We start from the raw sequence: 27,196 nt of genomic DNA on the forward strand, positions 1-27,196 counted from the left end.
AATTAGTTACAATTAAAGGAAATCAAAAATTCAGTTCCTCAGTTATACTGCCCATATTTCAAGTGCTCAATAGACACGTGTGGTTAGTGTATTGGACAGCACGGATATAGAGCTTCTGTCATCAGAGAGAGTCCTACTGGACAGTACTGCTATAAACAAATTATTAATAATGCATTGGACTTCCATTGCCACTTGGTAAGAAAGTTTATATTCTTTTAAACTTATGTGGAAATTATAAAGTATTTCTTAACCTACAACTAAGAACATTGGAATTCATCTTGTGTATAACTCTCACAGGCCCCTTTTCCTTTTTCCTATTTATTTGCATATTAAAATATATGGAAATAAGTATTCTATGTACTCTTCTAAATTTAGAGGTTCTTGTTTTCTTAAAAATTGTGAAAAGAGGTACACACAGTTATATGGAGCTGATATATGGCTGTTGGCTTTTTTGTCTGCATCACTGACATCTCCAGATAAGCAAAACTAGAAAAGATGTAGGATCATTTTTAAAGACCAATATTTTTTCTTGACTGTTTATGTTCAATAATATTTTATTTTTTCTACAGCTATAGATATGTCTCAATTGTATTGACTTAACTAAAGCTGATTTTTTTTAAGCAATTGGAGAGCTAAGCAAAATATTAGACTGTTTAATTCTTTTTTCTCTTTTTTTATGGAAATGTACAAAATATTAGAAGTCTCGGGGCTGGCCCCATGGCTGAATGGTTAAGTTCACACGCTCCGCTGCAGGCGGCCCAGTGTTTCGTTGGTTCGAATCCTGGGCGCGGACATGGCACTGCTCATCAAACCACGCTGAGGCAGTGTCCCACATTCCACAACTAGAAGGAACCACAACAAAGAATATACAACTATGTACTGGGGGCTTTGGGGAGAAAAAGGAAAAAAATAATAAAATCTTTAAAAAGAAAATATTAGAAGTCTCTACTTTTATTTCCAAAATTGTATGTATCATGGATGTTTATTTTTAATTTTTTTTTTAAAGATTGGTACCTGAGCTAACATCTGTTGCCAATCTTCTTTTCTTCTTCTTTTTCTTCTTCTCCCCAAATCCCCCCAGTATGTAGTTGTATATTCTAATTGTAGGTCCTTCTGGCTGCGGCATGTGGGACGCTGCCTCAGCGTGGCCTGATGAGTGGTGCCATGTCCGCCCCCAGGATCCAAACCGGTGAAACCCTGGGCCCCCGAAGTGGAGCACGCAAACTTAACCACTCGGCCACAGGGCCATCCCCTTTAATTTTTAACTAATATAGTCATCCCCTGTTATAGTATATTCTTAAAGTTCTCATTCACCACTTTTCCGCTAATATGAAACGTCATTATTAAAACATCAGTCTCAGTTATTCTCCAGTCTCTTATGATGCGGGGTCGGTGAGCCGAGGAGTCAAAAGAAAGATTTCTTAGACTCTTAAGATCTGGCAGTAGTGCTCTTTTATTTAGAGAATAGTGTAGCATGGGGACAGGACCCATGGGCAGTCAGAGCTTCTGCTGCTGCCTCTGCTTCTGCTGCCCCCGCTGGCATGGGGACAGGGCCCATGGGCAGGCAGAGCCGCTGCTGCTGCCCCCGCTGGTATGGGGACAGGACCCATGGGCAGGCAGAGCTGGTGCGTGGGGTCAGGACCCACGGGCAGTCAGAGCGCCTGCCGCTGCAAAGTTGGGTGGAGAGTAAGGCTAAATTTAAGGCATAGGTATGTGAGTTATCTCTTTACAAGACAAAGAATATGTAAAAAAGTTAAAATGGTATCAGTGCCCGTATGGTCTGGCCATTTGGCGGTCCCACAACTTTTAGATAAGAATCAAACCGGATTGAGTAAATGGCAGAAGTCACCGCTTGAATTTTATCCTCGGCTAAAGACAAAGGAGGATTTGTGGAGGGGGGGTGGGGATCAGTTACATGAGGTTGCCAGACAGTAACCAACTTAAGTTCTTGCCTCTGGCATTGATTAAGAGCTTCTAGAGATAAGACCATCCCCCCTTCTTCCTGGCACAGAGAGGGAGGCATCTTCACAGATAGAGGTTTCCCTTAGAAATGTAAATGTTTCCCAACAAAGGGGCAAACAAATTCCACTCCTTGGAGCCTGAATCTCATCTGTAGTTTTAAAACTAACCAGCCTAAAAATCCTCATCATAAGCCATTTTAAAATTAAGCAGCCTAAAAATCCTCATCATCTTATACCTAGTAGTTCAATTACATTTGGTTCCTGGACTAATGGTTGTGTGTTACACAAGGCAAAAAATTAAAAGCAAATTTGTCTTTGAGTCATCGAAGCATCGAGGATTTGAAATAGCTATGTAACTAGCTGTGAGAAAGCATATAAATCTCCAGCCAACATTCCCTTTACACATGTAATAGTGTCATTTTTCAGGGAAAGCATAAATAATAGAAGTTTGGACCAGTTTGGAATCATTGAATATGAATCCAAGAGTCCAACCAATGGAAAAAAGGCACAGTAAAGGTTGGCCATTTGTGGGGTGTTTTTTCAATAGACAAAAATATAGCTTTCTTTAGAGATAGCAGGTTTACTCCAAATAACCTAATATTCACACAGTTTATCTACAGTAACATTGTTCCTAGGCTTGAATAATATAGCTAGATATGGTGGGCACATAATTGACCATGTAGGAGATTCTAATTTAAATTAGATTACCATTAATATTTTTATGCTTAGAAGAGCTCAGAGAATTAGTCTCTAAATTTAGAGGGTCTGTTTTGCTGGCAAGAACTTTTGACTAGTACCGGAAGTGTTGTCATCCTGTCCCTTAAGCTAGTTAGCTATTCCTCTTAAGAAGATTTAGACGAAGAGGAGTCATTTTTTAAATTCCTGAAAGGTCTAGGATATCTCAGAAACCGAATAATACAGTGCAGACCTGGCAGAAGGCAACCAGTTATTTAATACACTGCAGACCTGGCAGAAGGCAACCAGTTATCTAAAACTCGGTCTTTGGCACCTTTGCAGATTTTAAAGAAATGCTAGACTCGCCCAGGGGGCCCTGGGACAACAGGAACAAAGCCAGACCACAAGTCCAAAATCCAATCAGTAGCAGTCTTCCTCCTCCTCTCATCCACGCAAAGCCAGGATAACTTCTGCCCTCAGCATGGGCCACGGCGGAAAGCATGCGGAGGCGCTGGAGATAAACCCGGTTGTGGGTAAAGGCCCTCTCTTGACCTAGAGCCTGAACCTTGGCTCCTCAGGGATGCTCCCAGGTCAAAGAAGAACGCCAGATGGGTGTTTTGCTGCTTCCTGGTCCCTCCAGTGCAGTCAGTTTGTGGAGCAGGAGGATAAAACAACTGAGTGTCTTCCTTAACAGTGCAAGGCAAGAAATGAATGCAGCCTGCTTTGGCAGTGTGAAAGCAATGCAAATTCGAGTCATTGAGGACAACAGCTTCTTGTATGACATATACAACACTGATGGGCCAGCCATATTTTATTCAACTCTAAACCATTAATGAGTACTAGTCTTCGTTTTGCATAGAGCATGTTTATCTATACACAGTTGAACAAATAGGGAGCGTTGGAAATGGCCGTGTGAGAAGTATTGGCCCACCGTGCATCAGCTTGGTTTGAGGGAGTAGTAGGCTGTCCCTGGATTTCTGCTAAAATTTAGATTTGATTGGATGGAGGTAGACAAAACAGACCATCTGAATTAAAGAGTGAGAAATACAATATGCACCAGTTAAGTAAAGGAAAACTTACACTATGAATAAAACAATAAATGTCAATAAATTTAAAAGTTTATCTTAGCTTCCTTAAGATATATGACAAAGTTAACAGACCTAATTTGACATCTTAAAATAAAGAGATCTATGTAACCTATTTTGCGATTATCTTCTTAAGAGGATGTTTTGATATCTTTAACTTTCATGTTTAATCTATTTTTTTCTTTTTTTAGTTTCTATGGTATAACTATCCATCAATCCATATTGGTTGACTTCATATATATATAAGGATCCCTAGAGAAAGTAATTCTGCAGTCCTCCTCGGCAGTTCATTCTAACAATTAAGAACCCTTAAGCTAAATAGAATAATTCATTTCACAGGAAACTTTTATTCAATATGTATAATTAGTTTTAGTTAACTTTATTAATGAAATGTCGCAAATCAATTAGGTTTGCAATAATCAGGTGCTGAGGACCCAGGAGGGGCCATCTCTCTCACAAGAGGGGAAGGTGACACACAATTTAGTTGGGAAGCAAATGTAATTAGATGTGATCAGTTGAGTATTCCTGTCCGATATGGAGTCGGGCACATACCCAAGCCTGAGTACACAGCTTTATAGAGAAAAAATAATGTGACTTAGAAAATTTCTTCACGGTCCTGTGGGCCACAAACTGACAGCTAAAGGGGGCCTTTGAAACTACAGGAAGACAGGTTTTCTTAAGACAGAGCTATGCTGTAAATTTCTTTTTCAAATCTAAATGCCTTTAAGTAGGGTAGTATATGAGCTCTCCTATTTATTACAGACATCACCATTCCTAATGGCTTATATTGGGGGCTTCACACATTTATTTAACTGCCCAAATCCTGATGACATTTCAGTTGCAACTAAACGACCTAGAAGTTTGTCGTTGAATGAGTGTGGGGTAATCCTAAAGTTTCTTTCCTCTGACTCTAAAATAGGAATGGCAAAGAAATGTTATGACAGTAAGGATCCTTCTGAATGAGAATTATATTAAATACAAGTTATTCCTATTTAGGGCTGCAGTTTGCAACAGATTCTGCTATGATTCATTCAGTAAGTATTTTTGCTGGACACCTAACATGCCAATCACTGTTCTTGGCACTGAGGACAAAATGTGAGCAAATCAGACAAAAATCCTTGGCCTCTAGAACTTACATTCTATCTAGACAGAAAAGCAATCCAGTAAAATATACTATATGTTGGATGACATGGAGAATGGGAATAGAGTGTGGAAGCAATGAGAGAGGGAGGTGCCACTTTAAAAGGGTGTTTAGAGAAAGCCTCCTTATTAAGAAGGAAGGAAGTCTGTGGACATCTGGGGGAAGGTTGCTCTAGGCAGAGGGCAGAGCAAATGCAAAGGCCCTGAGGCAGCACTATGTGGTCGTATTCAAGGTGCGGCAAATAGGCCAGGATCCTTAGAAACCACACAAGAAAAATGGATAACAAAGGAAAGACCCAGTACTGAAGAGTGTGAACTAACAGGTAGAACCTGGAGACAGAATGGATGCTAGAAGAGGGTAAGCAAATGGAATTTTAAAACCTAAATGGTTTAAAGACTTAAAATGCTTTGAAATGTAGGGAAATGTTTCCAGCATCGGAGATTTTGAAAGAAGTCAGGTCTGTGATTCGGTCTCCAATGGCTGGTTCTGTGGCTACAACTCAACTCTCATGGTTAGAAACCTGCATTTGATGTTAGTGCCTCCTGGACACCCAACTGACTCGTTTGGTGCCTTTGCTATACTTCAGAAACACTTTGCCTACCCTGCCCTGTAATCCTATGACTCTGGCCCGAAAATCAAACTCCTCAAGTAGGTTAGGGGTGCATGGGATTGCCATTAGATTCTTTTTAGAGAAAGCTTTGTCTTCTTAGACAGATACATCAGTAAACTTAACAAGTCCCAGGGACACCACTGAATGCGAAATGATTTCGTATGCTGGTTACTCCATTGAGATTATTTTATCATCAAGTCCAACAAAAAGAAAATTTTAAATAAGATACATTTGGGATCGTATATGTGGCATCCATCCACATATAACTGGGAATAAAATTATTTAACAGAAAATTTCAAATTCAACCAACTCTAAACACACGAGATAGTCAGAATGAGAAGGAACAATCCTGACTTTGTGTTATTTTTTAGTGGTGGTGTTTTCTCATAATCCTCATGCTTTTTTCCTGTCCTGCTATTCTTCAAGATTTCCTAGTGAGGACTGGGGAACAGGCGTATTTAACAATCTGTATTTGCAGGCTGGAAACAAGAAAATGAAGACTAATAGTTTCTCTCCCGCTAATTTGATTTTCTACAGCTTCTCTCCTACCAGCTTAGGCAAAGGACTGAGTTACTATTTCCAGCAGATGGGGCCAAGGAAAAGACAAGCATCTGGGATGTCATGCTTCCCCCAAATGGGCGAGCCGCCCTACAGGCCTCCATTAGAGACTTCCCCAAGAGTAAGAAATGAGAAGTGATCATGAACAGAAGGAGAAAAAATCGCAACTTCCTTTATTCTGGAAAAGCAATACTCAATGGTTGGTTAACAGTGCTACCGTAAACATTCTATACATTTCTCCTGCACATGTGGCAAGTGTTAGGGTATGTACTCAGAAGAGAAAGTGATGATTTGACTTTCAAAGTAGTGGTGTTAGAAGGAGGTTCCTGGAAACCGGCTGTGCTGAGTTGACAGAAAGCCGTGGGGTTCAGTCCTTAACTGCCAGTGTGTGGCTGGCTCTCTAAACCGAGATACGACCCAAAAAGAAGCTCTCCTGGTGTAATTCCACAGGCTAGCTAATGGCACAAATACCTGTTTGTTTATAGCTCTCCAGGAATTTATTTTCCAGTATCCTCATATCACTGACATCCCGTTAAATCAGCCCCGCAAGGAACTAGAACATTTGGCGAGTCTGCAATACAGAACTTTACGTGAGAGGTTTTCCTTTTCTCACACAAAAACATGAAAGTTGGTTTGAATTGGCGTGGACGCCTGTCCAGGCGAGTGCCTCTGATTTCAGGAAGCGTGTACCTCTTTTGTCATTCTGGTGTGTCCTTGGAAATTGCTGCCTAAAGGCCAGCCTGCCAAGTCTGGCCCTTCTCCTCTCAGGAAGACCCTTTTAGTTGAATGTCAGTAGCTGGTCTTTGTTCTCCTCAGTGCTCCATTGCAAAATACAGCAATTCTAATTCTAAATCCCAATAGTATTGGGAAGACAAGTTGAGTTAAAATAATGCCTGCAACTCAATCAGCATTCTGTCCCTAATAAAAAGCTGGTTAGTCACAGCTTCCTTCAAGTCCGTCTTGCACAGATTTCCCTCCTGAAAGGAGAGACTGAAAGCATTTTAGGGAAAATAGACTTCTCTCAGTCGCTAGCGGTGGAGTAATGAAGGGGTTGAACATAGCATTTTTAGCATGATCACGTTTTTTTCTTTCAATTCCCTGAGGTTGAACCGATCTTTAACTTCAGTTTTTTAACTGCCCTGAAAATAATTTCTGTCTCTAGTTCACTCTTATTTCAATGCAATATTTTATCTTCTTAACCTGGTAGAGTGACAATTTAAGTCATCATCCAGATCAGCAAAAAAAATGTGAGACTTAAAGTCATCTAAACGGCACAATCTTCGAAAAAATAAAAATGGAAAATCTCAAATCTAGGAATGAAGCATCCTTGAAACTCTCCCAACTTGCAATCTAGTTTCACGGGTGAAAATTTTAGGAGACGAGTTTGGGAGGTGACCAGTGCTAGGTACTGTGTCATAAGATAATCTTATCTGCCTGTCACAACAACCCTCAGAGGTTGCTATGATTCTTGCCCTGGTCTTACATTGCTGTTCTATAAATATAGACACAAAGGAGCAGAGAAAATAATCGTTAACATCTACTAATTGGACACTTACTAGGTCAGGCACTTCATCCTCACTTTCTTACTTTTAATCTGCCTAGAAAAACCCCTGCAGGCCAGGATCTCTTGTTGGGTTCACTTTTTCACAGACACTGAGCCTAATGGGCCCACATTGCCAACCAGTGCCAGGACCGGAACTGGAGTTTGACACGGACTCCAACGCCCTGCTTCTGACCATTGCTCTCCCAGATGTAACCCATCAAATTCCCCAGAGCCTGAGAGCTCTCCATTGCTGTTTTTCATTAACTGCTACACTATCAGCATTTTTTTTAAGTATATGTAAACAAGTGAACGCTGTGCTAGTAGTTAATTATAGGTTTGTACTGACACTGGGTGCAGGTGTAAGCTAGCATCATTGTGACTAATAGAAAAGTCAGGAACTGTGAAAAGAATGTTCAGGGCTGGGTAAATCAGATATTTTTCTGTCACATTTCAGTGAGAAAATTGTTAATTCATATGCCACCAGCCATATGCAGAAATGCAACAGGAAATGAAGAAAAACTAAACTACTTTAAATAATGTTGCCTGTAGTACAAACGATCGCACTGTGAATTAGTTTCCTTCTGCTGTAGAATTGATCATTTGGGTTATATAGACCAGCAGTGTAAGACATTCCTAAAATTATCCTTGAATCCTAGCCTTGAGATTTATATAAAACGCTAGGCAATTTGCCTGAGTGTACATAGAAAACACTTCTTAAAAGGACTGGGATGGGTTATTTTCCCTTCTGTTAAATATTAGCCTTTGAAATGAACCCAGCTGATCTGCTAAATAACACTTGCAAATTGTTGTGTTTTAATAAAGTGACAGACTGAGAGAGAAGCCACACTAGACACTCATGCTTCTGGAGGCGTTGCGGGCCAGGAACATTATGCAATAATGCCTTTTAAAAGAAGGGAGCCTCTCAGTGCCACACCTTGCCTGGCAACAAATGTAGCCACTTACTCCAGATGCAGGCATAATTAGAAGCTGAAAATCCAGCCTCAGAATCCCCACCCCCTCGTGCAATACTCAGGAAATTACAGCTTTTACGTCTGTAATATTTTCAAGCATTCCATTTAAATATGCGAATATCTGAGAGTGTGATGTTTTAGGAGACCCGCTCCATAATGCTAAGGAAAGGTTTTATCATTATTAATCAGATATCCCGTGAAGGGGACACCTTGTTTTTGGATCTCTGGAAGGCTGACAGCCTGCAGTGCTGGCGAAGGGCCGACCCAAATGGGCCACTCTACTGAAAATCCCAGGTGAACATGAACACAGTGAGAGCTGGGGACCCAACGTGCAGAAGATGCCGCTAGCAGCCATCGCCTGTGTTGTAGCTTTAACCAGGCAGGCCATGCTCATGCATTCGTTTCCAAAATTGCAGCAAAGCCTTATCAAGTAGGCCTGAAAGAAGTCTCATTTTAATCTGATCTTGGATGACCAATAAAAGAAAATCTTAATCAAAAACCCTCCTAAAAGTAATAAAATTGGTGTTTTAAATGAACTACACTGAAAATTAATTAAATTACTTTAACTTTTGTTGCAACAGGAAAATAAATGCCTTAAAATTTAAAGTTACAGCACAGAGGTCTTAAAATATATTCGGGAAAAACCTATTCTGCAGAAAATAAATTTTGTCCTCATGATTTGTGGCTGGCCACCAATTTCTGAGTTTCAGAGTATGAAGGTGTGCTCAGCTGACCCCTAGGAAGAGTGGGGCAGGCTTGGTCCCCTGCTGGATGGAAGGTTCCTCTTAGCTTTTCTCCTTCATTTCCTAAAGTGTTGTGACTTTTATTCCCTGGTGTTATGCCTTTAAAACATTTTACATCTTAAAGCATAGAAATAGGTGTTGAAATTGGGAGCGGAAAGTCTCGGCAAGTTGGGTATGATTTTTAAAGTAGGGAATACAGACCTCTAGTGGTTGAACAGTTTGAAAGCCTCTGCAAGGAAAGAAAATTGTGAGGCAAGTGCCTGCATTTTAAGGAGAAAAAACAGTTGTTAGTTAAAATTACTCACATCGCCAAATTCACATATTTCATACAAACAAAAAAAGGTGAAACCGTGCTTCGAGAGAAAGGGGAGCACTTCCCGTCCTTTTCGATGCTCCTGAAACAGGCAAGGACCCTCCCACCAGTCCCAGCAGGAAGTCCAGCTCTGTATTGGTTTTCCTCTAACAGATTAACATCCAATTCATTGATTATACTAAATATATGAATGGAGCTGACAGATATTTGTGTAAGTGAAATAGTTTTATTTTCCTTGGTTCAGCTTTGCCTCTGGGACTTTTCCTCTTTACTCCAGTGGCTGCCCGAGAAAACGCAAGAGCCCCTCGCCCCGCCACAGCCCGCCTGTCCTTTCTCAGGCTCTCTCCATCGCAGCCACACTCCACTGGAGTAGGCTCAGGGATTGCGGTGGCTCCCCAGTCTACGTGAGCGGCAAACTGTTTAAGTGATGCTAAATGTCCCTCCAGATCCTGCTTCTCAAACCTGAATGGATACACAGCTCACCTGGGGCATCTTGTCGAAATGCAGCTTTTGACTCAGTAGGTCTGCGCCTGGCGTGGCTCTAAGCTGCCAGGTGATACTAAGGCCACCCCTCCAGGACCACACTTGTAGCAGCAAGGAGACTCTATAACACTGTTCATTTTTATTACACTTTGTGTTTTCACCGATTTCATCTTTTTTCTTTTTTACTTTAATGACATCTCTTAAAATTTAATTTTTCCGTTTATAATACTTTTAAAGCTCTCTTTCACGTGACTGTGTACAACCGTCACTGGGAACCTGTCATTCAAGTTTTGTAAAGTTGATCTTACATTTTAAAAATGGATCCACTGTCATCTGTCTAGCTTGGTGGGTTTGTGGGGGTTGTGGGCGCCTCTCTGAGCATGGGGAGTCCCTGGGCACGTGTAGCCACAGTAAATACCTGTTAGCCACACTGGGAGAGGGGCTGAGATCACGTTTTGTGCATGTTGAAAAACTAAGGTCCCAAAGAGAGAGCCACATCGTAAAATCAGGCAAAAAAAAAAGCACAAGCTAAAACTGTTAAGAGTCAACAGATCAGAGTAAAACATGGGAAAATACATTTTTTTCAGACAAAATCTATTATAATTCCACCATCTGAATAACTTCCTATCATATCATGTTGTCAACCTTAATTTTGAAATCTATAATTTTAGAACTTATGTCATAGGGTAGTCTTTAAAAGCCTCTTGCACACTTTTAAATCTAGTTTTGCGTCAGAAATAGTATATTAAGAAGGCGTAGCATGGAGGGAGTACATAAATAACCATCATTGCCCTGCATGAATGGTAATTCACAGGTTTGGCTCAGACGCAACTTAGATGAAATAATTAACTTTGTACAGTACTTAACAGTATAAAAGTAATTAATCTAGCTGCCTCATACTGGTTTGGCCTAAATAAACATGCAATAAAAAAGCCATATGATTTTATTCTTTTTTCACTCATGTCAGTTGTGTAAGTTGGAATTTTAATGTCAGAAGATATCCTTCCCTTAAAACATCACTTTCTTTTGAAATGTTAATATACTGATTATAAGCTGAATGCGTTCCATATATTCATAATTGTGGGCAGATGTTCTCAATTAATAGTTTTGTGCATTCTATTTCACAGGAGTTTGGTGAAAATGATTATCTATTTTAAACTAAGGTGTACATCAGAAAAGAAAATGATTTTTTAAAATACAAATCCCATAGACTGTTGATTGTACTACAGTCTTGTGGGGGTGTAGCTTTGGCAAAATGCTTCAAGTAAACTTGCTTTTTGCCCCATGGGTTCTGGGAGGAGACAAGTAGCCTTTTGGCCCAGTGGCCCTTTAGTCCACAAGGTAAAGGGCGGGGTCATTGGTTGGCATGAGGGTAACAAATAAGGCAAGTATCCCTGTTTGGGCAAGAGAAAGGGCTCCCAAGTGGGAGGTTCACCCCACTAATCTTAGAGACCGTGACATGTTCTCCCGTAGATCATTCCATTAATTAATCACTCTATTACTATCCCCATTCCATAAATAGCCAAAGAAGAGGAGGAAGCTGACTAATTCTTCCAAAATGAAATAGCACACAAGATGTAGGGTCAGAACTCAACCCAGAGACTTCTGCTTCCAGGCAAGCTGGAGTAACAGGGATTTACCTTCTCACCTAAAACAATGAAAACAATGGTTTTCAAGCCAGTGGACATCAGGCACAAAGGGCAGTGATCTCTGAGGTGGGAAACAGATGAAGGGAGCCCTATGACTGCCCAGCTTGCTGCCTGGAGGAAGTTTCCCGCTGTGGCACAGGGAAGGAGAATCCAGAAGGAGCTCACAGGTCTCCCTGAGTTGAGATGGAGATGGGAGTCCAGAGAGACAAGGAGCTCGAGTCCACAGGGCAGAGTAGCAGAGAGTAGAGAGCTTTACAAAGAAAGAGCCCAGACATCTGCAAAGGGTCCCCCTTTTGTTTCACTGCGTATGTGGGAGGAGTCACCCAGAAGGCTTAGATAATCCTCAGAGATCATCCAGAGCCAGAAAATGCTTCCTGTTCCCACCAGCCAGAGCGGAAAAGCTCATAATTCATAGGGCATCAGGTAGCACACTGAGAAGAGTTTTGCCTGGGAATGGGAAAAAAGTCAGCCCTGGACCCCATGCTGCTCTGGTTCCACCTGACTAAGCTTAAAGGCCAGATCTAAAGGGGTCAAACCGTTGACAAGCAACATGACTGCTTCCCAGAACAAAAACGGGAGAATTTGTGTAGGAGTACAGAAACATCCAATACCCAAGAAGGTAAAATTCACAGTGTTTAGCATCCATTCAAAAATTACCAGGCATGCAGGGGCTGGCCCCGTGGCCAAGTGGTTAGGTTCGCGCGCTCCGCTGCAGGCGGCCCAGTGTTTCGTCGGTTCGAATCCTGGGCGCGGACATGGCACTGCTCGTCAGACCACGCTGAGGCAGCGTCCCACATGCCACAGCTAGAGGAACCCACAGCGAAGAATGCACAGCTATGTACCGGGGGGCTTTGGGGAGAAAAAGGAAAAAAAAAAAAAATTACCAGGCATGCAAAGAAGCAGAAAAGTACAATCCATAAAGAGAAAAAAATATATCAATCAATGGAAACAGACCCAGTAATGACACAGATGATAGAGTTAGTACACAAGGACATTAAAGAGTTATTATAACTGTATTCCATATGTTCAAGAAGTTAGAGGCAGGTTTCAACATGTTAAGTAGAGACATGGAAGGTATAAAAAAGACTTAAACTGAATTTCTAGAGATGAAAACTACAATGTCTGAGGTGAAAACTCAAATCGGGACTTCAGATACTGAGACCGCGTTCCTTCCACTGCCCCCACAATATTCTTCCCTGGATCCTGAGTTTGATCCCAACAGCCTAATAGTTAATATTTGCTTAATACTAAAACTCCCAGGTGAATGCTTCCTTTCAGAGGGGCTTAGCAGCTAAAGAGAAGAGAGTTCCCAAGGCCAGCGTGTGGGCCGTTTCCCGTCTCACTTTGATCATCCTTCCTGGCCTGTCTCTGGCTTGTGGAACAGATTCCACCACCTTCCATGGGCTGACACTCCTTCACTCTAGCAGGACAACTCCTCAGTAAAGGAGCTGCTAGCGGTCCTCAACATGGCACCTTCTGTGTAATAAGAAAGTTTACATTATCAGACCACCATTTTCCATCTCGGTTTTGTCTCTTGAAAACTTGATAGTTTGAAAAAACATGAAATTTGATCTCTTCACAAGAAATAAAATTAAAATGGAATTTAGTACTTTAGCAGCTCCCCACCCTTCCCATCCAAGGTACTGTGTCTAAAATCGTGACTGTGTTCTTCCAGTGAACCAAGCCATTAGCCAAAATGTACACGTTGCTCTTTTATGGAATTCAAAATAGGCTCATGAGAATTAAACTATTTTCCAACAAACCTGAAAAACCAACTTATTCTCCAGGAAGTTTTGTTAGGGCTGGAATCCCAAGAAATGTATATGCCAGCCACCTGTTAGAGTTCATCAGAAACATTCCGTATTCATCCATCATTGATCATGTATAACTCCCTCAGTCAATGTACCCACCCAATCGACAGGAGATATGTTCTTCTAATGCACTTTTTTTGTGTGTTCCCAAACCTGCCGTGAATGAATTTAGGAAATGAATTAATTTCAAAAACACAAAGGTAGCATTTTAATGTAAATATGTATATAATTTCATACTTGGAGCATCAGACTTCACTTTAGAAACATTTGATAATGAAGCTTTCAAAAATAAATATTCTTCAGTACTTACCAAAAATATTTTAAAATTTAACCTCATCACCTCATAACCAGGGCCATTGAGTCGATGTGGCTATTTCATAAAATAGCATCAGTCCCTTTCACTATTGATCATCTTTCGGGCACTAGATGATTTTTGTTGAATAAATGTTAAAATAATATGAAAAAATACCTGAATATCACAGGTTCTGTGCTGTGTTCACCCACATGGAGACATCACTTTAGTGAAACGCAGCAACAGCTCTAAAAGACATCACAGTGTCTTTAGCAATATAGAAAAATGACAAGGGAAGGATAAGTGGCTGGCAGAAACAATGAGTGGGGAGGTGAAGTCCCGGCTGCCCTTTGAGACCCTTCTCAGACAAGTGAGGCTGCTCTTGTGCACACCCAGATGGGGCAGCCCAGCCGGAGGAGAACAGGGCTGGATCATAACTCATCCCATGCCGTCTCTGTGTGTTTCCACCACCAGCTCCAGCTCCTCAGTCAGGGGTTGCTGTTGAACATGGAAATGGAAGGGGGCTGTCTAACAGAGGTGTGCTTCAAGTATTCAGTGTGGGATGGAGGTCTGCAGCATCTTGCCAGGGCTTGGAGTCTGTCTTCTGAGTTGTAAAATTAGGTGGCTGGCCTGGATCCTAAGTTGAAAATTGGCAGCCCTGGACCAAATTTGATCGGCAGAAGAGTTCTGTTTAGTTCCACAGAGTGTTGCTTTTTTTTCATTTGCGTTACTTGAAAACATTTTAAAACAGAATATTTCACATAAAATTTTAAATTTCCAGCTTATCTTTAAAACCAGCCTGCGTTTCCCCTTGATCCCAATTGGCACAATTGGCTGTAGCTGGGAGGTGACTCTCCCAACCGCTCCCTCCCTCCTCCTCTGGGAAAGGCAAGAGTCCTCCATTCACCACCATGCCCGCTTCAGCCGTTTGTTACTCTAGCCCCCATAAGTAATTGACATATGTGAGCCCTGCAGCATGTGATTTCTAGGGACCATTCCAGCAATAAAATGTTATGAATCTCTGACTTAGGTTCTTTCAATAAAAGCAAAAGACTGTATAGAATAATAGTTCAGCTACATTATATTTTAAAAATAGGCTTTGCTTTGGTAACCTGACAACCGAAACACCATTTACAATACAGTAAGTGTGTATTTTACAGGGACAAAGGGCATACACATATATTCCTGTAGTTCTCTGAAGAAGGAAAGTAATAAATTTGACCCATAAATTTCCTTCTATGGCAGGAATTTCTGACTTCCTGATCCACATTGAGATAAGCTGCTCTCCAAGCCGAAATTGAAAGTCTCTAGTTGCAGAATGACTTTTTATGTAAAGAGAGCATCTTAATTTGTTGGTATACCATAAAGAAACCAAGTAATTTGTGTGGAGATTGGCTTTAAGCTGATCTTTGACATGTATACAACGATGCCTACTGAAATAGACTGATTTCTAAACGTATTTTCTCTGAACTGGAACCTCTTCATATCAAGATATCCAAAATTATTAGCATATTATGTTATTCTCACAAAGTTCTAATGAACTGCACAAATCTGCCTGCTCTGAGTACAAAAATATTTAGCCTAATTTGTTTTTCCGTTATTTTATATAGCAATAAAGTAATACCAAAAATGTTATTACCAGAAACAATACAGTGTTGTATAATTATTAGAAAGTGAATCTCATGAAATCGTATTAAAGAACAACAGTTACCACATGTTAAGTCACATAATTCAAGGAGGAGACTTATATGAATACTGGGGGAGCTGTTGGATAAGAAAGTTTTTCTCTGAACCCTGCATTTTGAAGGAAATCTTTGCCATTTAATTAGTTGAGATATGATTCACCAAGCAAAGGTCTATAATGTGATATTTTTTCCCTCCTCCAACTTAAAGTAATCTTCAAGTCGTGTGAGCTTTAGATGTTCGTACTTTCACTTCTTCTTAAAAACGGATCCTTCATGGATCCTTTCATTGCTTTATGGGTGGATAACAATTGGCGTCACCAGAGTGTATTGTATCGACAGGGCTCCTAACATCATTCCAATCTGGTTCTTGGCCATGTGTAATAATATGACAAATTACACATGTAAAAAGTAAAATTTTGTGGGGTAATCTACTTAGTATTTGTGGGGGGACATAAGAATGTATATTGAGAATATAAATAATGATGTAATAACATTTATTGAGTGTTCAATATATGGAAATTGTTCCCCCGTGTTTATTTAACCCTCATATTAATAGTGCACAAGGAAGTTTTTATTCCATCTGAAAGACAACAAGACTAGGGCTCAAAGAGGCTGAGTAAATTAGCCAGTTACAAGATTAGCCAAATGCGGAGCCAGGATCGTAACTGACCGTTGTGACTGCAAAGCCAGGAGAGGCTGCCTGCATCTCTTGAAAGCTCTGATGTTCCCAATGGAAAGACCTTGTAAATGACCTTGTTGATCTCCCAGGGACATGCACACCACACGTCAGAGGCCTCCCTCACATGCTGCCCGTTTGGCATCAGGATACAGAACAGGCTGCGCTTTGTGAGAAGTACAGTGGGGTTTCCTGGTGAGAGAACAGAGCTCCTAATGGGAAAAGGGGGAAGCATAATTTCCACAGAGCTAGCTGGTGTTTCAAACACAAGTGTGCTTCTCTTCCAGAATCAGTCTATAAGAAAATACCACAGGAACCAATAAATTAAAATTTTGGTCATAGAACTCGATTATTATTATTATTTCAAAACCCTTTTTCTAAATATTATTGTTATTTAGAAACTCTAGTTCTTCTTTGACTACAGAAACAACTACTCAGTACCCTCTTAGATCAGCAAAGCAGTCAGGCAGAGCAGGCAAGAAACAGACTCAACAAGTCATTGAAACTCCTTGGTCGCCACACTTCCAGAGACTCTGGTGGTACCCGGGTATGTTTATCCTCTCTCTTTCTCACTTTTCTCTACTTGGTTGAATTCTAATGAGAGTCTTGATGACAGGTTACATTTAATCTGGTGTTCCACAGAGAAAACAAGCCAAATGTGAATGCAAAGTCGAATTTACATTCAAATATTGCGAAGTCATTTCAGACCCTGTGATGCAGACTGCCTCCCGCTGGCCTCAGTTGGATTCCCGCAGGCAGTGCCTACGGCGGTGACGCCACCAGAGGGCAGGGTTTGACTTCCACACCTGGTGGCTTCCTCCCTCCCTAGGCAACCTTGGGACCACTCTAACAGCCATCAAATCCCTTGAAGACCTTATAATGAATCTCTCTTCCAGTGTACTTGTGCAGAATCCTGGAGGTCCAGAAAATGATTAGAGAGGGTAATTTCTAGAATGATCTGACACAGCAGATATTTAGTCAACTCGCAATTTCAGAGCTCCTGCTAAGTAGTACTCGACATGACTTTGGAGATTTGAAGGTTACCCAACAGGATTTTATCTTCTGAAGGATCTATAGTTGCCCTGGGAAGATATGAATATAATATATGAAACGAAAGCCACCAGTAAAACATAGTATACTGTTAACTTATTCCATAAAAGATAAGAACTACAGATTATCAAGAACTGAAAAAAAAGGAGGGACTAGAATAAGGTTTCTCAACAGCAGCCGTATTGACATCTTAGGCTAAGTGATTCTTTGTTGTGGGGCCTGTCGTGTGCCTTATGAGCTGATTAGCACCATCTCTTGTCTCTACCCAGTAGATACTGGTACCAACCCCCTCGTCCCTCTCCCTCTGTTGTGAGAACCAAAAATGTCTCCAGACATTGCCAAACATCCCTGGAGGGCAAAATTACCCCTGGACTACAGCATGAAGAGATAACCTTACCAAAAAATAAATAAATAACTGAGCCTTGAAACTTTAGAGTGTGAAAAATGTGAAGACTTGCTCGCTGTGCCTCGGTTTCCTCATCTGAAGAATGGGAATATGTTGCTGTCCTTCATAGGCCTTGTGTGAGTTTACTAGGGCTGCCATAACAAGGTACCACAGACTTGGTGGCTTACACAACAGAAATTTATTTTCTCAACATTTCTGGAAGCTAGAACTTCAAGATCAGGGTGCCGCCAAGGTTGGTCTGGTGAGACCTGTCCTCCTCACTTGCAGACGGCCACCTTCTCGCTCTCTTCACACGGCTTTTCCTCTGTGCAAGCACTTCCCTGGTGTGTCTTCCTCTTATAAGGACACCAGTCCTGTTGGATTAGGGCCCCAACCTTAATAACCGCGTTTAACCTTAATGACCTCTTTAAAGGCCCTATCTCCAAACACAGTCACATTGGGAATGACGGCTTCAACCTGTGAATTGCAGGGACACATTCAGTCCACAACAGGGCTCTTGAAAGGATGAAAGCAATTAGCACAATTCTTGGCACATGGTAAGCATTCAATTAATCATAAATCATAAATGTTACTCTTGTTAACGTAAAGCCACAATTGTAAGTCCTTTTTGTGAATCAGATACCACCAGAAACACAGAAGAGTATCAAACAATTGTCCATTAAATAAGCTTGCTTGAACACTTGTGTGTCACTTTGTGCTGGAGTTCTGTGGCTGAAAAGTTTAAATTGACATTTTCCCCACTGACGTAGCTAATCATTTCAAGGATGCTCCATCCTCCTTCATGTGGAAGTCAAAGGGCAGTAGCGCCTGCCTCCCCAGCATCTGGTGAGCAGTTAATGATCCAGAAATAAACTTTAATGCTTTGGGGATTTCTGTGTGTAAAGAAATTCTCTGTAAATATTTTTCCAAGAGAAAGCTTGAGAGTGATAATTCTCTTTCACCCTCTTAATTTGATTTACAAACTTCACCTGTCTTACAGGAGCTAAGAACGAATATAAATTAGGGAGAAAAAAAAATTTCAAAGAGCCATGTTCTTCAGCTGGAACCGACTAACTGCAGAGATTCTGAAATCACATAGGAACATTGGCCTTCTTCAGCCAAAAATATCTGTGCATAAAAACTAGAAGGTGTTGGATATTTCTGTCACACTGGCTTATCATTTGAAATTTCTACTTGCTCAAGTGAAATTGTGCCGGGGGTTCCCTCCCTAAGCACAGTTGCTTTAGTTTGGAGGGTTGTAGCTTTGAGGACAGGAACGGAGTGGGCTTAGCTAGCTGCAAGAACAAGCGGAGAGTTTGAATATCTCCTGAAGAAAGGGAAGCACCAGCGGGGTGGTCCTTACCGCTGGTTCAGGAAGAGTGGAGTCAATGCTGGCAGTTGCTGCCTTGAACCGTTTTGTTGTCAGTAATAAAAGCAGAAATCGCTTCCTGAAAGGGAAGACGAGAGAAGGAGAAATGGCCATGACGAAGTTAACACAAGAGGAAATAGCGTCCTGGTGTGGCACAGGATGTTCAAAAAGATTCTCCTTGTCCTGCAAGAGTTGTGCTGTATGAGTAATGTGCCACTTCACGACATAGCCCTTCTATGCAGAAATGCTGCATTTCCACTTTACTTTTATTCCACAACTAAAAGGGGGCTTCTTATTTTACATTTAGAAGAGCACCTCTAACAATCGAAGGCAAAAGTGGTGCAACTATCTTTTAAAGCTCTCTTGGAAGGAGTTCATTTTTTTTCCTCCTGCTCAGACTGCACACAAATACTGGAAATATATTTCCATTTTAAATCTGCTGTGTGGCATCTGGTAACTCATTTCTTGCTAATGAAGTTTTCACAGGAAGCAGCAGTCACCGGTATCTCATCGTATTTTTCAGTTGGCAAAGTGTTGTTTACCTTTTATTGGCCCAGCATCCATGCCTCTTATCACACACTGTTTAATTGGAACATACAAGTAGCCCCACGTAGAAAATGACTGGAGTGGTAAGTAATAGTAGAGGTGATGGTCTGAACTTTGTATTATAAGCAGTGGGGTGGTATCACTGTAATTTATATTTTAAAATTGTGTAGGTATTCAGGAGAATGATTAGAGCAGGCAAAATAGCCAGTCCAAGCAGCTTACCAGCAGTGGCTTCTAGGCTTCCTCTCTGAGCCTTTCCACCTTTCTGGGACTTTAGTTTCTTCCGCTTCCAGCACCATGTGCAGCTTCCCAATCTCTCTTATCCAGATTTGCCTTCAGGGAGAAAATTAGTTTTTCACACCATAGTGTGAATTTAATGACACGAACAAAAGTCTCAAAGCTACAGGATCTCATGCATCTCCACACACGTGATCTCACTCGACGTTCCCAACAACGTTGTGAGCCAGACTGGACAGATATTTTTTAGTTCATCATTGTCATGAACTTCCATATCATTATCATTTTCCAGATGAAGAAAATCAGTCACAGCTTAAGAAGCTGAAGGCCCCGCGGCTCATAAGAAGTAAAGCATGACCCTGGTTGCGGTCCTTGGGTTCCCATCACCGTGCTCTTCTACTCCCTCAAGTCTGCCTCTCACCTGAGTCAGGCGGTGTGTCTCCTCCCCCAGGAAGAGCTTGGTTCTAATGGAGGTATGGAGGTGGGTATCGCCCACCCCACCCCAGTTAAAGAAATTCCAGACCTCTGTGAGTAGGTACACAGCGTGTTTTCCTAGGTGACATCCTGTTGGGCACCCCTAAACTACGCCAGGCGTGGATGTTTGGAAGAAATACACAGTTTCACTCATAATTCTCCAGCTGCCCTGGGGAGTCTGTCGTACTTCAGGTTGTGATGCCTCCACGGGGCCGAATGCAAACATGGTAGTCGAGGGCACTTTTGTTGTTTGTTGGATTTGTTTTTGCCTGTTACTCATGATTATCAGCATATAAGCCAGAGTTGCAAATTAAGATGCCAGTCGGGCAGTGATTTTAAAACATTAGCGCGCATCAGAATCACCTCGAGGGCTCAGTAAATATGCTGGCCCCACCCCCAGAGTTTCTGACCCAGGGGGCCGGGTGGGGCCTGAGATGTGCACACCTAAGGCGTTCCCAGGTGATGCTGATGCTGCTGGTCCAGGGAGCACGCTTTCAGAACTGTTGCTGGAAGGCTAGGTAGGTGACAGAAGTGAGAAGGGCGCCTAACGCTGTGCTGTGCAGCCGGGGGGCAGCCCGAGGTGCCTGGGCACGTGAAGGGCGGCGAGTCTCAGCTGAGACGGGCTGGAAACGTAAGTTAGACCCAGGATTTTGAAGACTTGGTACAAAAACAGAGTAAAATATCTCAATTTTTATATTGACTACATGTTGAAATGACTATTTTGGATATATTGGGTTAAACAAAATATGTTATCAAAACTAATTCCACCTGTTTCTCCTTACTTTTTTAATGTAGCTACTATGAAAATTTTAATTACATATGGGGCTCGCGTTTTCTTTCTTTTGAACGGCACTGACCTAAAGAATCAGAAAATAGAGAATTGGTTGGGATTAGTGAACTACAGAAGATTCAAATCCCAACAGCTGTAAGCACTTTGGGGGCCAAAGAAAATAGATGTGTTGGTCAGATTTAGCCTGAGGGCCCCACTTTGTACCCAGCCCTTTGCTGTCACAAGGATTAAATGCAGAAGCTATACGGTCTCTACCATTTTACCTTTCTTTCAGCGTTAGTCAAGTGCCTTGGTATAGTTCTTGAAATAAAAGTGTTCAGTTAAAATAATGAAAAATATTTCTGCTGAATTTCTGAATGAAAAAGTCCATTAGTCTTTTGAAGTTCCGAGCTTTCTTTCATTAAATTCACTTCAATTATCCTCGCATTGTGGAAAGGTTCTATTTTCAAACTGCTTTTATGTCTTCCAAAGACCTCACTTCTTACCTTGAACAATCTATGGGACAGAGGTGAGAACAGGTGCTGGTATTCGCATTCTAAATATTTCGTAATATTTGAGGAATAAAGAAGTAAGAGATGAAATTTCCTGCATGTGATGGCGTCGCTGGTTAGTGACAGAGCACGCTCCTCAACAGGCCTCTGGTCCAGTGCTTTCTCCGCCAGACTGTTTTGGTGTCTCTTAGTTTTTACAGCATTTTAATGAAAAAAAAAAGTAGCATACAAAACTGTGTTTTAAAAAAAGATAACTCTATGAGAAAGTCATGGAAACATTATCCTTACAAAATTCATTTTCTTAGGACAAAATTCTATTTAGCTCTTCAAAACACTGACTAATATAAATAGTTCAAAGTATTATACTAAGTAATACATTACTGTGAGGTTCTTTTATAATACTCTACCCTCACCTCTCTTTTTATCTGGGCAACTGAACCATGTTAACTATTTGCTAAACTTGAAAAAGTTGTATTTTCCCCATGAAGAATCTGTGAGTAGGTTAATAAATTAACAATGGCACATTGCGCCGCCGTTTCCACAGGACCATGCGATCTGGACTCCTAGCTGCAGGGCGTGCTTGTAACTTCGACGTGCAGCCGCGAGCCAGTCCGTCTGGACTCTTCACCTGGTGTCGCCAGGACGAATGCGGGCACGCCTCAGAGGCTCACAGGCTTTGGCCACAAATGCAGTAAAACCAAGTAGTCTAGACAGGGCCCAAACCTACAACCTTGACCTCATTAACCTAGGGTCACAACCACTATCCAAATGCTATGCTGGGCAAACATTTTTTTGAGTAGATAATTAATGTAAAAAATGGGGCAAAAAACCACTGTCACTATAATATAGTAATCTTACGTGGAGTTTCTTTGTTCATCTTTGGTCGAAGGTGAAATTCTTTTGCTTTTAATACAAAGAGTTCTTGTCTATAATTATAGAACGTTAAATCATTGTAGCATTAATAATATGTATATTGACAGCTAGACAGGAAGTTGGCTGAGTTAATGATTTGTCGGGTCATTTCTACTTGTCAACCATTATTGCCTTTATCTTCAAAAGATGTATATGTATTCAAAAGAAAGATTATGAAATTTCAGTGTTTCAGGAGACTTTTTAAGCATGTACCAGCTGCCTAAGGATGCAGAGGTCCGGAGAAGCTAAGTGACTGGCTCAGGGTCACCTCGCGAGTGAATGGGAGAGCCAGAATTAGAACCCTAGTCTCCTTGCACATTGCGGGACCACTTTGTAGGCTGTCATTCAAAGAACATTCCTACTGCAGTCAGGACATGGAGCAATTCAGGGAAAGGTACAACGCACTGAATAGTTAGTCCTTTGAGCTTCATTTAAATTTTATAGTTATGTGGTTTGTATGTTAAAAACTTTAATCTGAGGTGAATTGCCATGTGGCCAATAATCTCTAACATAAAACTCATAATACGTATAAACTCCATAATATTATCATAATTTCTTAAAGATAAAAATTAATTAGTGCTTCCTTTCCTGCCCAATATCTTTCTTCATACTCCTTAAAGTGGAATCTGAAATGATATGAGTAGTTTTTGCTGCTGAATTAAAGTCTCAAAGACAAAATGAGGAGTGGCTTCCCATATGGAATTGGGGGTTTTGTGTACAAGTTGGATGAAGCAGCTGTTGTTGACTGAGATGCCAACATAGATGCTGCCTTTTTCATCTGTTGAGAAATAAAAGCTTGTGAACAGTCTCCAAGAGCCATATCATTAAAAATGATGTTTCCTCCTCTTGATGGCCGAAATGCTGATCCTTTAAAATGTGATTATGATTCCCTGGGTGAAATTCTGAGTCCATAAGTTTGAGGAATTTGGGAGTGTAAGAGGACAAGGGCTCATTTAGATATAAGTTTTCTTTCAAGCTAGGCTTTATTTTCCTCTTCTCCTGGTCTCCAGAGCACTGCTCTTTCTAGGCTCACTGGAAAGCCTTCCATGGCCCTCTGTGCTTAACATAGCAAGAATGTTTCCTACTAACACCAACATGTCAAAGGAAGATTTTTAAGCACATGATTAGACTTACTCATATATCTTTCATCCCTACCTGTTTCTCCTTTCTTTTTGAAATTTAAAAAAAATGTCTACAGGGGCCAGCCCAGTGGCATAGCAGTTAAGTTCACATGCTCCACTTCAGCAGCCTGTGGTACACAGGTTCAGATCCCGGGTGTGGACCTACACACCAATTATCAAGCCATGCTGTGGCAGGCGTCCCACGTGTAAAATAGAGGAAGATGGGCACAGATGTGAGCTCAGGGTCAGTCTTCATCAGCAAAAAGAGAAGGATTGGCAGCAGAAGTTAGCTCAGGGCTGATCTTCCTAAAAGAAAATGTCATACAATAAAAACAGCCAAGAGTTTAGGATAGAAAAGAGCAGGAGGAAATGTAGGCATGAAGGGAGTTGTTCAGGGGGCTTGGGGTAGTCACCACAACTGAGTTGTTTAAACTGTGATTTATGACAAGTAGGAGCTTCTAGAGTGGAGAGAAATGTCATTGTAATTTGGTGTTACATTTTTAGATATTAAAGTACTGAATGATTCCCAAGAAGCAAAAATTTAGGATTAACATTTTACTTTCCTTGAAATTTATACCCTAACTTGGAAGGAACTTCTGAATTTCCTTTCCTAAAGCTGAGTTCTTTAGGCTCTTGGACTATTTGGGAGGGCTAGTTGAGGATGCCAGAACGTTTAACCACCATCGCCACAGTTGGTTACAATGGGTATGTGCAGAAATAAGGAAGCAGTATACGCTGTTTTCATTTCTTGTGAGTGCGGGCCACAGTGGATGATACTGACTTGGGAAGAAGGCCAGAAACCACTGTTTACCACTTAGACATATCACACAGCCATTCATTAAGTTTGAGGAAATTGAATCTTAAGTACTTAATTAGTATGGCATTAATACTTCTAATAAAATATTTTTGTATTAAGGGAAACGTTCATCCAGGAATTGTAGAGGTGAACAAAATCATCTCCAAGGAAAGTATTTAACATAGAGCAGTTAGGCTGGGATTGCCAGCCAGGAGCATGACATTCTCCTGTGCATCTGACTTGAAAGCAATTCTGGTCACTTGCCCCATGATGCTAGGCTCTCTGCTGTGCTCCCTTATTCATGGCTGCCATGTCTACCAGCATGAAGGAGGGTGTACCCAGAAAAGCTTAGATGCCTCATCAGAGGGCATGATGGGGGGCAGGGGGAGGTGAAGAGGGGCAAGACTTTAATTCAAAGCTTATTGGGTCCAAGCAACTTAACTATTATCTCCAAATAATGTGTAGGGCAACTTCCAGTCAAGATGAAGACAATGGACTAAAAAATCGTGGACATTACCGTTCTTTCCCTAAATACATAAAATCTCAGATCACAGCTCTGAATAAGAATTGAGACCACATGGGCCAGAGAAGAACCAACACCAGATACAAAAGTGAGATAAAATTCTAATGAGTTCACCGGGATGGAAGTCAAGACCGTTAGACTCATGTCCTAAAGACAATTGAAAGTGATTTCCTGGTTCAAGCCAGGAACTGGAAAATTACTGCTTGTTGTGAGCAAACACTAGCTAACTTCTGTCGCCCAGCAAAACTTGAGAATGCGTGGAGGGCCTGGTCTGCAGTAACTGCAGACAAAGTATGAAGTTGGAAATTGGGCTGAAAATTGGCACCAAAAGCTTTTCCAGGTCAAGTGATGTATGCCCAAGCAGAAATTTCACAGGCTACCACCCTCCAGACACTCAGGCCTCCTAAGGAAGTTAATTCCCACTACAGATGAACTCACAGTCAAAGATTACAAAACCCAAGATGGAGGTGAAGGCCAAGAAAGAGTGTCCACAGATGAAACGTGTAGAATTTATGCCTGAAGAGCTACAAATAGTAAAGAAATTGGATGGGGGCTCGTAACACAGAGGTGTTCAAAATGTTTAAGGAGATAAAGGTAGAGATAGACCCCATAAAATAAGAACTGAAGGTTAAGAAATAAAACACGTGGATTTGGAAAAAAAAAAAAAAAGTGGAAACCCTAAAAGTTGTACTGCCAACTTCTATGATTCACTGAATTCACAAATGGATACTGACTAACAGTTGCATCCTGGAGAATGCCTCGTTCATTCCTTGGGGAAAAAACACAGGAGCAGGAATGCTTGCTTTCTAGAGTCTGAATTACAAAATAGGAACAATAAAGAGGATGACTTTTGAACAGGATGGTTTATTGAGCTGTCCAGCACTACAAGCAAATGACTTACGAACACTGGCCTACTCTTTTTGATATTTGAGGAAGGTACTTGGATGGAAGTCTATTCTAAAATATAATTACTTGGTCTTTAGTTCTCTCTTTATTATCATAGGGAACTATGGGGTATTTTTTTTCTTTAGATTACAAACTCATTAAAAACGGAGCTTGTAATGAACAATTTAATTAGATTGTTTTTGGCTTGCCTAAAAGCTTAAGAAGGTATTAATATTCTAATCAAAAGTCTTGGGGAAATATTCTTAGAATTTTTAAAAAAAAGAAAGAAAGGAAATCTTCTTTCTTAGGCTTGCTTTAAGAACCAGGGAAGCTGTCAGGGAATACGAGCTAACTCCTACGGAAACAAGCCATGGAGAAATGTGGTGTGCCCACTCTGTGCCAACCGTGTGTTTGCAGCAGACTGAAAGTTCCCACCTGACTCATGGAAAATTTATTCAGCTGCTTAAGGTTATTTTTTACTCATACATTGAAGAAACAACAGCTTGTTATTTTTAGCCTTTTACTGGCAAGAGAAGGAGCTTACCAACGATAAACCTTTTGTTTTTCTCTCTCACGCCTTTTCGACCCATGGCTGAATCAGTTCTTGCCTTACATTAAAAAAATAATAGTAAAGCTTCAAATAAAACACATTTATTAAGCACTTACTATCTGAAAGATACGCCCAGTGCTCTTTCACGTTACCTCATTTAATTCCTATGACAGTCATGTGCAATAAGCATCATTGTTCCCATTTCTTAAAGGTGAGGAAACTGAGGCTCCTGTTCAGAGAAATGGGGTGATAGCCAGAGTAACACAGATTTGTAAGTTGCAAAGGAAGATTCCATTACAAGTATTTTGACTCCAAATCCCATTTTCTTTCCCCCAAGAGGAAATAGTGCTGTGGAATTCATGTAGGCCACAGAACCTGCGTAAAAGCTATGGTGAGACCCAGCCATAGGGAGAGTGGATCTTCCTGTGTTTTTTATCAGTTTTCTACCTGGCTGTAACCCTGCTGGGAGGAGCAGCAGACTGAAATGGGGATGTAGCTGCTTTCTGGGACTCCTAAGTTTGGTGTTCCTATAGATCATATCTCTCTCTCCTGCAGCTCCTCACCCAAACGGCGTCCTTTCAGCTTCGAAGAGAGTAGAACGCCATTCCTTCCCACTCATTTGTCATCGGTCTAAGGAGGCTGCCAATCACAAGGTTCCATTTTCCCTCTTTCCGAGAAGCAAGTTTCTCTACAGAAGCTATCTGTGGCAACAGTGCAGACCAGAGGACAGTATTTCTTGCACACCAGGATGACCTGGGTCGCATCCCTTCCAGTGCACATTCAGACCCCACACCCCTGCCCAGAAGGCTGTGCAGCATCTGTAAATTTACAAGCTCAGTTTCCCATGGATGATGCTGTAGACATTTGTAAG

At 41.2% G+C, this 27,196-nt stretch overlaps 1 protein-coding gene across 7 annotated transcripts in view; it reads left to right on the forward strand.

The window, feature by feature from the left end:
* The window catches only part of AGTR1 (angiotensin II receptor type 1), a 43,991-nt gene that overhangs the window by 11,128 nt on the left and 5,667 nt on the right, over positions 1-27,196 (forward strand). For 2 of the 7 annotated variants that reach the window (XR_011496660.1, XM_070493590.1), the window contains one exon: positions 20,076-20,264. The exons of 3 other annotated variants lie outside the window; for them this stretch is intronic. The gene's annotated coding sequence lies outside the window, so the exon portion shown is untranslated. Of the gene's footprint in view, positions 1-698; positions 897-2,978; positions 3,836-20,075; positions 20,265-27,196 lie in introns of those variants that run through there. 2 more of the 7 variants (XR_006517509.2, XR_006517510.2) reach the window with 2 other exon arrangements.

This window comes from Equus asinus, chromosome 21 (genome assembly GCF_041296235.1).
Source record: "Equus asinus isolate D_3611 breed Donkey chromosome 21, EquAss-T2T_v2, whole genome shotgun sequence".
Lineage (NCBI taxonomy): Eukaryota > Metazoa > Chordata > Mammalia > Perissodactyla > Equidae > Equus > Equus asinus.